Genomic DNA, 15,630 nt, shown 5'->3' with positions numbered 1-15,630 from the left:
TCTATGCCTACTTTCTGGAGGGTTTTTATCATAAATGGGTGTTGAATTTTGTTGAAAGATTTTTCTGCATCTATTAAGATTATCATATGTTTTTTCTCCTTCAATTTCTTAATATGGTGTATCACATTGATTGATTTGCATATATTGAAGAATCCTTGCATTCTTGGAATAAATCACACTTGATCATGGTGTATGATCCTTTTAATGTGCTGTTGGATTCTGTTTGCTAGTATTTTGTTGAGGATTTTTGCATCTATGTTCATCAGTGATATTGGCCTTTAGTATTCTTTTTTTGTGACATCTTTCTCTGGTGTTGGTATCAGGATGATGGTGGCCTTGAAGAATGAATTTGGGGGTGTTCCTCCTTCTGCTGTATTTTGGAAGAGTTTGAGAAGGATAGGTGTAAACTCTTCTCTAAATGTTTGATAATTCGCCTGTGAAGCCATCTGGTCCTGGGCTGTTGTTTTTTGGAAGATTTTTGATCACAGTTTCAGTTTCAGTGCTTGTGATTGGTTTGTTTATATTTTCTATTTCTTCCTGGTTCAGTCTCAGATGGTTGTGCTTTTCTAAGAATTTGTCCATTTCTTCCAGGTTGTCCATTTTTTTGGCATAGAGTTGCTTACAGTAATCTCTCTTTGTATCTCTGCAGTGTCAGTTGTTACTTCTACTTTTTCATTTCTAATTCTGTTGATTTGAGTCTTCTTGCTTCTTTTCTTGATGAGTCTGGCTAATGGTTTATCAATTTTGTTTATCTTCTCGAAGAACCAGCTTTTAGTTTAATTGATCTTTGCTATTGTTTCCTTCATTTCTTTTTCATTTATTTCTGATCTGATCTTTATGATTTCTGTCCTTCTGGTAACTTTGCGTTTTTTTTTGTTGTTGTTCTTCTTCTTTCTCTAATTGCTTGAGGTGTAAGGTTAAGTTGTTTGAGATTTTTCTTGTTTCTTGATGTAGGATTGTATTGCTGTATACTTCCCTCTTAGAACTGTTTTGCTGTATCCCATAGGTTTTGGGTCGTGTGTTTTTGTTGTCATTTGTTTCTAGGTATTTTTTGATTTCCTCTTTGATTTCTTCAGTGATTGCTTGTTTATTTATTAGCATATTGTTTAGGCTCCATGTGTTTGTATTTTTTACATTTTTATTTCTGTAATTGATATCTAGTCTCATAGCATTGTGGGTGGAAAGGATACTTGATACAATTTCAATTTTCTTAAATTTACCAAGGCTTGATTTGTGACCCAAGATATGGTCTATCCTGGAGAATGTTCCATGAGCACTTGAGAAGAAAGTGTATTCTGTTGTTTTTGGATGGAATATTCTATAAATATCAATTAAGTCCATCTTGTTTAATGTATCACTTAAAGCTTGTGTTTCCTTATTTATTTTCATTTTGGATGATCTGTCCATTGGTGAAAGTGGGGTGCTAAAGTCCCCTGCTATAATTGTGTTACTGTTGATTTCCCCTTTAATGGCTGTTAGCATTTGCCTTAAGTACTGAGGTGCCCCTATGTTGGGTGCATAAATATTGACAGTTGTTATATCTTCTTCTTGGATTGATCCCCTGATAATATTATTATTATTATCCTTCTTGTCTGTTGTAATAGCCTTTATTTTGGAGTCTATTTTGATTGATATGAGTATTGCTACTCCAGCTTTCTTTTGATTTCCATTTGCTTGGAATATCTTTTTCCATCCTCTCACTTTCAGTCTGTATGTTCCCTAGGTCTGACGTGGGTCTCTTGTAGACAGCATATATTCAGGTCTTTTTTTGGTTTCTAGTCAGCCAGTCTATGTCTTTTGGCTGGAGCATTTAATCCATTTACATTCAAGGTAGTTATCAATATGTGTGTTCCTATTACCATTTTCTTAATCGTTTTGGGTTTGTTATTGTAGGTCTTTTCCTTCTCTTGTGTTTTCTGTCTAGAGAAGTTCCTAAAGGATTATTGTAAAGCTGGTTTGGTGGTGCTGAATTCTCTCAACTTTTGCTTGTCTGTAAAGGTTTTAATTTCTCCGTTGAATCTGAATGAGATCCTTGCTGGGTAGAATAATCTTGGTTGTAGGTTTTTCCCTTTCATCACTTTAAATATGTCCTGCCACTCCCTTCTGGCTTGCAGGGTTTCTGCTGAAAGATCAGCTGTTAACCTTATGGAGATTCCCCTGTATATTATTTGTTGCTTTTCCCTTGCTGCTTTTAATATTTTTTCCGTGTATTTAATTTTTGATAGTTTGATTAATATGTGTCTCAGCATGTTTCTCTTTGGGTTTATCCTGTATGGTACTCTCTGTGCTTCCTGGACTTGACTATTTCCTTTCCCATGTTAGGGAATTTTTGACTATAATCTCTTTAAATATTTTCTCAGACCCTTTCTTTTTCTCTTTTTCTTCTGGGACCCCTATAATTCGAATGTTGGTACATTTAATGTTGTCCCAGAGGCCTCTGAGACTGTCTTCAATTCTTTTCATTCTTTTTTCTTTTTTCTCTTCCCTGGCAGTTATTTCCACTATTTTATCCTCCAGCTCACTTATCGATTCTTCTGTCTCAGTTATTCTGTTATTGATTCCTTCTAGAGTATTCTTAATTTCAGTAATTGTGTTGTTCATCACTGTTTGTTTGCTCTTTCGTTCTTCTAGATCCTTGTTAAATGCTTCTTCTATTTTCTCCAGTCTGTTTCCAAGATTTTGGGTCATCTTTACTATCATTACTCTGAATTATTTTTCAGGTAGGTTGCCTATTTCGTCTTCATTTATTTGGTCTTGTAGGTTTTTACCTTGCTCCTTTGTCTGTAACAAATCTTTTTTTCATTTCATTTTTTTGCTTTTTGATGGGTGGTGCTGTATTCCTGTCTTACTGGTTGTTTGGCCTGAGATGTCAAGCACTGGAGTTTGCATACAGTTGGATAGAGCTGGGTCTTGGTGCTGAGATGTGGACCTCTGGGAAGATTTACTCCAATTGATACTCCCTGGTGTCTGAGGTTCTCTGTTAGTCCAGCTGTTTGGACTCGGAGCTCCCACCACAGTAGCTCGGACCCAACCTCTGGCCTGGGAACCAAGATCCCACAAGCTTCATGGCACAGTTATTAAAAAAAAAAAAAAAAAAGGAAAGAAAGAAAAAAAACGAGCAGTACAATATCAAAGAATAAAATTAGAAAGATAAAAAATATATTAGAAAAAATAAAATTATAATGAAATAGCAGCAACAAGGTAAAATAAAACCACAACAGAAAAAAAGAAGGGGGGGTGGGGTGGGGGAGTAGGCCAAAAGTAGTGATCACTAACATAGTATAAAACTAAAATAAAATTAGAAAAGTAAAAGACTTATTAGGAAAAATAAAAATATAAAAAAATCACCAACAATGAATCAACAAGTTAATACAGAATGCCAATATAAAAGAGGAAAAAAGAAAAGAAAAAAAAGCCTTGGCTACGGGGGCGGAGTTTCGGCAGGGGTGGAACTTAGGCAGGGGCAGGGTTTTGGGTATGGTGGGACCTAGGCAGGTGGGGGCAGTGACGTTTGAGCATGGGGCGTGACCTCTTCTTAGGACCTGTGCAGAAGAGGGGGACGCAGCATGTGGAAAGGAGGGCCTCTGGAGTGTGGAGTTCCCGAGTTGGAGGTAGGGCCCTGGGTGAGGGTGTGTGGGTGGTGTTTAGGCCCATCTCGTTGGAGAGGGTCTTGGAGTGTAGAGGTGGCGCCCTGGGTGTGGGTGTAGGGGCGGGGCTTGGGCTGTGAGCTTTAGGAGGGAGGCTCTGAAGGCAGAGGACCCAACAGGCTTCCTGGTGCGTAAGTGGACAGGGAAAGCACTGGCCTCGTTCCCTTCCATCCCTTCACGCCCCTCCTCCATAGTCTCCCCCATCACCGCTGGACTCCTAACTGTGAGTGGTCCCTCTGGGTATAGGAACTCCTTCCCTCCCCCAGCCACCCCTCAGGGTGCTGGTCCCATTGGTCTGGCCTTTACTTTTGCTCCCCCTTCCCTCCCTCCCACTCTTAGGACCCATGTGGCTGGAAGGGACCCTGGTGGGCAGAGGATCAGGCCCGAGATCTCAGCAGGTTCCTGGGGGTCCAAGTGAGCAGGGGAAACCTGGCCACACTCCTTTTTGATCCTCTGCCCTCCCAATGATTCTCCAATTTCCTGCTTCAGGCGTGGGATCCCTTCCCCTCCCCCAGCCACCCCTCAGGGGAGCCAGTCCTGTCCCGCCTCCACTTCTCTTCCTCCTTCACTCTCCCCACCCACCCCCCACGTCCTACTTGGTCACTGGGGGTTCCTCCCGTCCCTTTAGATGTCCGTGGTCCCCCACCGGTGCCTGGTAGGTGCCCTACTTGTCTAGAAATACGTCCTTTTTAAAAGCACAAAAGGCAGCTGAACTTGAGAAAAATTACACCAAATTCTCTCCTTAACCTTTTTGTTCTTGGTAAAATGTTTTTCCCTTTATAGCATTCTGTTTATTTTTCTCACTATTCCATATTTATTTTGGTCTTTTTACAAGGTGCACATATTTTTAAAGGGCCTTAACATAGGCTTATAAAAGGTTAGAGTTAAAAAGTACTTAGAGATAAGCTTGTCTTCTCTTCTTTTATGAACTGTGTAGTACTACTATGTGTAAATCTCTGTTCTAGGCCAAAAGATTAAGAAAATGTGTAAGATATAGCCCTAGCCCTAAATGAGCTATGATATGTACCCCATTGCTTAAGTAAAGTATTTTACACCAGGGACTATTGTCTTATCCATGTAGTGCCTAAGCTCTGAATCTATATTATGTTAATTTGGATTCCCTGTTGTAAATAAATAGCCTGATGCATTATCCCCATTACTTCTGTGAAACTGCTTAAGGTTACTAGACACCAACTTTTGCAAAAGCCAGCGTTCTTAGCAGCATTTGACTGTGTTTGCTGCTTCTGTCTTCACGAAATGCTGTTTATGCTAGGATTCCATGACCACACACTTGCCTCCTTTGCTCTTCCCTGAGTACTCTTCCCATCACTTTTTAAGATTCTTTTCCTCTGCAAGACCTTTAATTGTTGAAGTACCCTACAACTCTGTCCTCAGTAGCCCCTCTTCTTTATAGGAACAGTCTCCTTACAAAATGTCCCTGGTCCCATGATCCCATATCTATATCATCTGTATGCCAATGTCTCTTAAGTTTTATATCTCCAAACTGAACCAAATAGGCAATTAAACATATAAACTTGACATTCAAGAGGAGACGGCAATTTTAGGTCTAAGAGTAGAGCCATTGAATACAGTCTTGTTGTACATTGCACAACACTAGGGGGGATATCATTCAAATAGATTATATTATGAATGTCTTATATAACTCATTTAAATTATCTAATCAACTATTTTTTATATAGTAGTGTGTATATGTTAATCCCAAACTCCTAATTTGTCCCTCCCCCCAGCAACATTTCCCCTTTGGTAACCATAAATTTGTTTTCAAAGTCTGTGAGTCTGTTTCTGTTTTATAAATAAGTTCATTGGTATCTTGTTCTTAGATTCCACATGTAAGTGATATATGGTATTTGTCTTTCTCTTACTTCACTTAGTATGAGAATCTCTAGGTCCGTTCATGTTGCTACAGATGGCATTATTTCATTCTTTTCTATGGCTGAGGAATATTCCATTGTATATATGTACCACATCTTCTTTATCCATTCTTCTGTCGATGGACACATAGGTTGCTTCCATGCTTGGCTATTGTAAATAGTGCTTCAGTGAACATTGGGGTGCATGCATCTTTTCGAATTATGGTTTTCTCCAGATAATATATACACACTACTATATATAGGATAGATAATTAACAAGGACCTACTGTATAGCACAGGAAACGCTACTCAGTATTCTGTAATAATCTATATGGAAAAAGAATGGATATATGTATATGCATAACTGAATCACTTTGCTGTACACCTGAAACTAACACGACATTGTAAATCAACTATACTCCAATATAAAATAAAAAATTTGTTTTTACATGTTTTTATTTTTCATTTATCTCATTAATACAAACTCTGAAAAAAGCAGGTTTAATTAAATAAATTCTAAGGTTTCTCCTTATACTAAGCTTTTGGTAGCTTTCTGTTACACATTTATGGTAACATTTATGGTCTTTCTGTTACACATTTATGGTCTCCTGTTCATTTTAAGCAAAACTGAAGTTAGTTTCTTTAATACTCAAGCTATAAATGAGTCATATGTTTTAGAACTTGCTTATGTAACCTATTGTAAAAGTTTTAAAGATGCTTATGGAATTATTTCCTAATGAAGATAGTAAGGAAAATTTGGAAAACCATTCCTCAGTCACTCCTAAAAATCAAACATATACTGGGATCATGTTAATACATTTAAAACTACATTTTGCTAACTGGAAGTGTAAGGAGTCAGTGAGCAACTTGAAGGCATATGGCAGATATGAAAAAGATGCTCCCACTAAAGAGTAACTGTCATGAAACTAAAATGGTCTCAGATTCCCTGAAGCTGGTCTTGTAGGCAGCACATAGTTAATTGCACCTTATTTTTTTATCCATCCGGTGGCTGGATGGAAGCACGCCGTGCCTTTTGATGGTGATTTCAATTCATTTACACTTAGAGTAATTATTGATATGTAAGGGTTTATTAATGTCATCTTACTAGGCACTTTCTGGCTGCTTTATAGTTCCATTATTCCTTTTTTTCTCTTTCTGCCTATCTTTGTGAACTGGTGACTTTTTGTGGTGGTATGCTCTGATTTCCTTCTTTCTATCATTTGTGAATCTACTATCAGTTTAGCTTTGTGGTTACCATGAGGCTTACATAAAACATCTTTTAGATAAAACAGTCCATTATAAGCTGATAGCTATTTAACAGAACTATATATAAAAGCTCTACCCTTTTATTCCTCCCCTTCAATGTTTTTGATGTCACAGTTTACCTCTTTTATATATTTGTTAACAACCTATAGTAGCTATAGTTATTTTTAATATTCCTTTTCTTTAACCTTTATACTAAAATTAAGTCATTAACACACCATCATATTACAGAATTAGAGTTTTCTAATCTGACTGTATATTCACCCTTACCAGTGTTTTGTATATTTTCATATGCTTTCTTGTTACTAATTAGCATCTTTCATTTCAGCTTGAACTCCTTTCAGCATTTCTTCTAAGAAGTCTATTGGTGATGAATTCCCTCAGCTTCTGTTTGTCTGAAAAAGTATTTATTTTTCCTTCACTTCTGAATCATAACTTTGCTAGATAGTTATCTTGCTGGCAACTTTTTTCTTTCAACACTTTGAATATATCATTCCACTCTCTCCTGGTCTATAAAGTTTCTGCTATGTAACTTGCTAATAGCCTAATTGGGGTTCCTTTGTAGGTTACAATCTTTTTTTTTTTCTCTTGCTACTTTTCAGATTCTCTCTTTTTCTTTGATTTTTGACAGGTTAATATATCTTGGAGAAGTTTGTTTTGAATTGAGAAAATGGGGTGCACTGTTAGCTTTGTAAACTTGGATATCCAAGTCTTTCCCCAGGTTTGAGATGTTCTCAGTTATTATATCTTTAAAATTTCTATCCCCTTCTCCCTCTTTTCTCCTTCCGGATCTCCAATAATTGTGATATTTGATTTTTTAAATGGTGTCTCATAGATCATGTAGGCTTTCTTTACATTCTTTTTTCTTTGTTCTCCTCTGAGTTATTTCAAAGTTTCACTAACTCACTAATTCTATCTTCTGCTTGGTCTGTTCTGCTGGAGATGCTCTCTATTGAAAGTTTTTTTCCCCATTTCATCCATTGAATTCTTCTGCTCCAGAGTTTCTGTTTGGTTTTTATATGATTTCTACCTTTTTTGTTAAATTTTTCATTTTACCCATATATCCTTTGCCTGATTTTGTTGAATTGTCTTTGTTGTTTTATACCTCATTGAGTTTCCTCAAAACAGCTATTTTGAAATCTTTATTAGGTAAATTGCAGAATTCTGTGTCTTTGGGTTCAGTTACTAGATGATTATTGTGATCTTTTGATTATGTCATGTTTCCTTCATTCTTGATGTTTCTTTGAGTTTTCCATTGCTGTTTTTTGTATTTGAAGTAGCAAATACATCCTCTAATTTCTACTAATTGCCATCAGGGAGGAGATACTTTTCATTGATCTTGCTTATATCTGGAGCTTTCTCCAACCTTGTATGGGTACACCTGCTCCATGCTTCTTGCTGCCTCTTCTGGCAGAATTCTTTTTTTAAAAAATAAGGGCTTTTAAAATCTACTGACTTAACAACTTCCAAATATGCAATACAATATTAACTATAGTCACCATGCTGTACATTATATTCCATGACATTTATTTTTATAGCTGAAAGTTTGGTGTTTTGTTTTTCAGATTCCACACATAAGTGATACCATACAGTGTATGTCTTTCTCTGTCTGACTTATTTCACTTAGCATAATGACTGCAAGGTCCATCCATGTTGTCCCAAATGGCAGGATTTCCAGGATTTCCTTCTTTCTCATGGCTGAATAATATTCCTCTTTGTGTGTGGATGTATGTATTTATGTGTGTGTATATATGTATATATTATATATATGTGTATATATTATATGTACGTGTATATATTATATGTATATGTGTGTGTATATATGTATGTATATGTGTGTGTGTGTGTGTGTGTGTATATATATATATATATATATATCACATCTTCTTCATTCATCTGCTGATGGACAGTTAGGTTGTTTCCATCTTGGCTATGGTAAATAATGCTGCAGTAAACATGGGAGTGCATATGTCTTTTGAATTAGTGTTTTCATTTTCTTCAAATAAATACCCAGATGTAGAATTACTAGATCATATGGTAGTTCTACTTTTAATTTTTTGAGGAACCTCCATATTTTCCATATTGGCTATATCAATTTACATTCCCAACAACAGTGCACAAGGGTTCCCTTTCTCCATGTCCTTGCCAGCACCTGTTATCTCTTGTCTTTTTGATGATAGCTGTTCTGACAGGTGTGAAGTGATATTTCATTGTGGTTTTGATTTGCATTTCCCCAATTATTGATGTTGAGTATCTTTTCAAGTGCCAATTGGTCATGTGTATATCTTTGGGAAAATGTTTATTCTGACTCTCTGCCCATTTTTTAATAGGATACTTCTTTTTTGCTACTGAGTTGCATGAGTTCTTTATATATTTTTGATATTAACCCTTTGTTGGATATATCATTTGCAAATATCTTGTCCCATTCAGTAGATGGCCTTTTCATTTTGTTGATGATTTCCTTTGCTGTGCAGAAGCTTTTTAGTTTGATGAGGTTACACTTACTTGTTTTTGCTTTTGTTGCCTTTGCTTTTGGAGTCAGATCCACAAAATCGTTGCCAAGACCAATGCCCAGGAGCTTACTGCCTATGTTTTCTTCTAGGAGTTTTATGGTTTCAGGTCTTAAATTTAAGTCTTTAACCCATTTTGAATTAAATTTTATGTATGATGTAAGATAGTGGTCCACTTTCCTGTGCATGTGGCTGTTCGGTTTTCCCAACACCATTTTTTGAAAAGTCTTTTCTTTCCTCCCATTATATACTCTTATTTACTTTTTCATAAATTAATTGACTCTTTATATGTGGGTTTATTTCTGGGCTTTCTATTCTATTCCATTGATCTATGGCTTTATTTTTATGCCAATACCTTGCTGTTTTGGTAACTATAGCTTTGTAATATAATTTGAAATCAGAAAGCGTGATGCCTCCAGCTTTGTTATTTGTTCTCAATATTGCTTTGACTATTCGGAGTCTTTTATGGTTTCATGAAAATTTTAGAATTATGTGCTCTATTTCTGTTTAAAATGTATCAGAATTTTGATAGGGATTGCATTGAAGCTGTAGACTGGTTTGGGTAGTATGGATATTTTAACAATATTCTTCCAATCCATGAGCACAAAATCTTTCCATTTATTTGTGTCTTCAATTCCTTTCATCAGTGTTTTAGAATTTTTGGTGTATGTGTCTGTCACCTCCTTGGTCAAATTTATTCCTAGATATTTTATTGTTTTAGATGCAATTGCAAATGGAATTGTTTTCTTAATTTCCATGTCTGATAGTTTGCTGGTTAGTGCATAGAAATGCAACTGATTTTTGTGTATTGATTTTTGTATCCTGCAACTTTAATGAATTTATTAGTTCTAACTTTTTTTGGTAGAGTCTTTTAGGATTTTCTGTATATAGTATCATGTTATCTGAAAATAGTGACAGTTTTACTTCTTTTCTAATTTGGATGCCTTTTATTTCTTTTTATTGCCTAATTGCTCTGGCTAAGACTTCCAGTAATATTTTGAATAAAAGTGTTGAGAGTGGGCAAGCTTTTCTTGTTCCCGATCTTACTGGCAAAGCTTTCAGCTTTTTACCATTGAGTATCATGCTATCTGTGGGCTTGTCCTGCATGGCCTTTGGTATATTGAGGCATGTTACCTCTATACCTACTTTGTTGAGAGTTTTCAGCGTAAATGGGTATTGACTGTGGCAGAATTCTTAAGCTTGTATGTCTTCTCTCAATCTTACAACTCATCAAGCCAGATGATGGAAATCTCTTGTTCCCAAAGGTGGTGCTACAGCTCAAATCTGTGGTTTCTCTCTTGCCTATAGATTCTGAACTGCTTTCCATGCTCATTCCCTGTCTACCAGAGCTTGCTCTCGCTGCTGCCCCTGGAGCCTCACAGGGAGCCAGAGCTCACATAAGGAGATAGCCTCAGAGTGGAGAGGATGTGGGTTTGGCACCTGGAGCTTTGGGAGTATCCATGGGCCAGGTGGGGTGATTCTCAGGTGAGGTTTTTCCAGCAGCTCATAGGCAGGCTTCCCGTCTGAAGTTTAGAATGTGGTCGGCAGGAACCACTTCCCTTTTATGCTCTCTGATATATTATCTGCCTTTTCCCTAGTCTCCTCCCTCCTCCAGTCATGAAGGTTATACCTCAATACTCTGAGGTTTCACAGGGGACAAATGGGTTTCTTCCATGGTGTCAGCACAGTTGGAATAGCCAGGCACTAGCTCACTGCTCTCCTTTTCCCCACAGGAAAGGTTGCCACCAGCTTCTTTAGCCTATGCCATGCTACTTAGGAGGAGGCACAGCACTGGCAAAGTTCTTTTTACCTTTTCTAAAACATCCAAACTTGTGTTTTTTTCTCCAGTGGAGTGCTGGCATTTCTACTCTGGAAACATGGAGTTCTACAAAGGGTCTCTCATGTGTGGGTGTCTTCCCTAGTCATCACTCTCCAGGTGTACCCCAAACACAGCCAAGAGAGGCTGAGGCCAGTTCATAGGCTCCTGTTGGTTCCATAGCCTATACCAAGTTCTATCTGCCTATTACTCAGTGCCCAGATGGGCAAGACTTTTCCCAGGTCCTTTGGTGTGTGGTGATAGATCCCACAACTCTAACAGAGGCACATTTGTTCGTGTATAAATGTTGAGTTTTAATTGTTAAAATGGGGCACAAAAACGAGGGACATCTTATGCCACCATGACACTAATGTCACTCTTTCAATCCAGCCAGACATCTTAAAAGACAAATTCTCATGTCTGCTTTTATTCCTTTATAGTTCATCCCCTCTAAATATTAGAGAACTTGGTTTCCAACATTATTTCTGCCAAACTGCTTGACTGATAGTCACTGATGACTTCATAATCATCTATTTGTAGGCATTCTCTCATCCCTTATCCTATTTTATATCTGCTTATTTGATATTTCCAGATATTCTCTTCTTTGTTTCTTCTTCCACACTATGCAGATATTCTCCAAAGATATATCTTTGACTTTTACTGCACTTGTTCCTTGGAAAATCATATTCAATAAATATAATAATCATTTCTAAATAAATAGCTCTTAAATCTGCATGTCCAACCTGACTTCTTTATAAAGCTGTAATACTTAATATTTAACTACTTACTAGCTTTCTTTACCTGTTTGGTCTGAAGGCAAATCCAACTCATCATGTTCAAAATTTAAACCTCCTCAGCCTCTGTTTTGTCACTTTTCTCCTAATGACCCAAGTTTTAAATCTAAATGACATCTCTCTACCATTCTTTGATCCTCACACCTCATCAAACACTGAGTTGTTAATTGAGCTTCCCTATTTCTCTCAAATCAAGATTTCCCTCCTCTTCTCACATTCAACAGCTCCTTCTTCAATCTAGTTTACAGGTGGCAGATTAATCTTCAAGCATAGCTCTAAGCATTCACTTCCTATTCTAAAACCTAACATGGCTGTATACTACTCATAGAATAATGTTTGGACTCCAAGTTTGTTATTCATCAATGGTCTGGCTTCAAAAAATTTTATAATGCTATTTTCCATAATTGTTCTGTAACACAGAACTATTTGCTCCAAGTACCTATCCTGCACTTCCTCTCTCAGTGTATTGCAAAATGTTGTTCACTCTGCCTAGAATTCCCTATGCCTGCCAACTCCTCCATCCAAGCAGGTCTAGATTCTATTCATTCTTCAAGAGATTAGCTTAAATTCCATCTTTACTGTGAAATATTTCTTAGTCCTCCAGCTGGAAGTGAACTCTCTCTTTTATGAAGTCTTAGATTATTTTTACCTTTTTTCATCTATGGCATCAGTCACTTTTGGCTTTGTACTAGTATAATTTTAATGCAATTTAACAAATACTTATGAAACACATGTACAGGGCACATTGGTAGACACTATGGATGCAAAATTGTATTAAACAGTGTTCAAATTCTCAAGCAGTCTCCATCTGGTAGGTTTATGAATATTTCTTGTCTTCCTTGCCAAATGAAAACAAAAAAGGCATTTTGGACAGAACAGTTACTTCCCAGAAGATGTTTAAAAAATCAGCTGAGGAAAAAATAATAGGAACAAGAACATTATGATCAGGAGAAACCAAAAAATGTTCTTACCTTCAAGTCATTATCACATAAAAATTCTCAGAATATTCTGTTACTTTATATGTCAATCTATACAAAATTTTACCAGTTGAACTTTTTTTCCTCTTCTTCCCTAGTGGCTAAAGTAATTCTTTAATAAATGAAAAGGAAAATTGCTATAATGAATGGCTTTGAAAGTTTCCATGTAAGAGTAAATTGGGGTATACTGCTAAATACAGACTTAGTAATAAAGAAGTGTTTTGTAAAAGATTGGTCACAACTGACTTGTCTAATGAGACATGATATTGATGTCAGTATTCTCCATAACAGTGGTTCTCAAATGTTATCATGCTTTAGAAACACCTGAAGACTTTATTACAGCACAGATCAGTGGGCACCACTCCCAGAATTTCTGATTCCAAACATCTGGAATGGGGCCCTAAGTTTGCATTTTGATCAAGTTCTCAGATGATGCTAATGCATTTGTTCCAAGAACCACACTCTGAGAATCACTGCTCTACAGAATTACTCTGCTCCATGAATATTTTGAAAATCTTCCTAAGAGCATCCAATTACTTTTCATTCCTCATGGGATTTTAGAGAAGAAAAAATTGCTCTATATCATGATCATCTCCTGGCTACTTTGAGAGAAGGAGCCAGGAGATGATCATGAAATAGGTCTCTGCGCAGTTAGTTACTACTAATACTGATCAAATTAATAAGCGATAGTTTTTGAAGGCTTATGTTATCACACCATTATGTAATAGCTAATCTCATTAATATAATAAATTTGAACAAATATGTAATATTATCCCCACCTTACAGATATGTAAAAATGTCACACAACATTTAGAGCCAAGAGTCACACAGAGGCCTCCTGACACCAGATTATGAGGCTATACTCCCTCCTTACTGTTTCCTTTGAGATAATAACTTTTATTCTGGTATGTATCACACAATTTAATTGAACAGAGATCATCAATTAATACATTTCTTGGAGATAATCTTCACTGCAATTTTTCAGAGACAAAATTATTTTGCCACTATGACTCCTTTCTTTAATAGTCTCCCTCCTGTTTTGCCAGTGCTCTATTTCACCATTAATAGATAGTGAACTCTTGAAGGGGGCATGTGTTAGTCATTTTCATATTCTCAATGGTAAGCAAGCACATTTTCTGCTACACTGTAGGCACCTAAGAATCATTGATTGAGCTGAACTAAACTTGAGTTATCTCACATTTTATTTTCTAAATGCCAAGTCTTACCATGTAATATCAGCAATGATTAGGTTTAAACACTCTTAGCAAAATGTAAGCAATTTTCTGGAAAAGACTGAAAAAATACATGACTTTATAGGGCATGTATGTTTCTAATCACTTCTTAGATCTCAATCAATAACACCATTTCCTGAAATAATATAACAAAATAAAAACAGATACTAGAGTAAATAAGGGTCTAACCCTCTTACAACAGTGCTTACTTTATGCCCTGACTCTGAGGAAAATTTATTAGTAAGCATTAAATAAAACACTTCATATAAAAGTGTGATTTCCTCCCCCCATACCTGAAGAGCAATCACCATCTTATTCTAAGGGGCCAAAATGTCTATATTATTCATATATTGTCTATATTATTCAATATACTATAGTAATTATATTTCTATTAATGAGGAATTAAAAAATTCCCTTCATGTCTCCTTTTCAAAGGGATGCCCAGAGAAAGTAGTAAATTTACTATCGGAAGTCACTGGGAAAACAAAGTTAAAATCTTGATTAAAACCCAGATGTTAAAATCTATGGACAAACTCCAAGGCAAAAAAAAAATTGTATATACATATATAAAAATTTCAGGGGCATGGCTGCCAAAGGAATTCAATTTAAAAACTGGTGTTGACAGGAGACCAGCAGTGAAAGATCATAGGAGGCAAGAAAGCATATAATTAGATACTTGATCTGTGACATATTAAAGTTAAGATGATGTGAACAAAGTTATGGCACAGTTTGAAAGACCTACCATGAAACCGAGGGTAAAAACAAAAGGATCACACAGCCAAAGATCCAAAGCAGCTAATAAACTAAGACATACTCTTGGAGCAGAAATCTCCACTGGTGAGGGACTTGGGGTGTGGGGTCATCATGTCAAGAACAACCACATCTGAACACAAATAACCTTTGCCAATTTACCTGTACACACATACATATGTACATTATGAAAAATGTGGGTTTTTTCCTTTTTACCTCTTATTTAACATACCCAGAAGTCTGAAAAATTGTAAATCCACCAAACGAAAGCTGCCCTGTACTTGGAACCTGAAGACTTCTGTAGTCATAATGCCTGTATTCACCAGGCGTACTAAATATCAAACTCCAGGCTGGAGGCAAAAGTCAATAACCTGAGCCGACACTCATCAAAGCACAGAAAAAATCATGGTGCTCTGTGTGTCTACAAGACAGAGCCGGAGCTCAGGTGAATGACAAACAAGTCTGAAGCCAATATTTACACCAGTTCTTTGTCCCACAATATATAATTCAAGGACGAATTTTAAAAAAACATTTAAAAAAAAAAAAAACATTTTAAGAACATTCAGTTTTCAGCAAATCATTGAGTGGAATGTTGTCGTTCACGTAACTATTGATAGAACTACTGGGGTTTTAAAATGCTGTGCCTGAATATTACTCAGCCATAAAAAGAAACAAAATTGAGTTATTTGTAGTGAAGTGGATGGACCTAGAGACTGTCATACAGAGTGAAGTAAGTCAGAAAGAGAAAAACAAATACCATATGCTAACAC

This window comes from Lagenorhynchus albirostris, chromosome 17, assembly GCF_949774975.1.
Source record: "Lagenorhynchus albirostris chromosome 17, mLagAlb1.1, whole genome shotgun sequence".
NCBI classification, from domain to species: Eukaryota; Metazoa; Chordata; class Mammalia; order Artiodactyla; family Delphinidae; genus Lagenorhynchus; species Lagenorhynchus albirostris.
The sequence above is the reverse complement of the archived record's forward strand: the minus strand, read 5'-3'. Positions refer to the sequence as shown.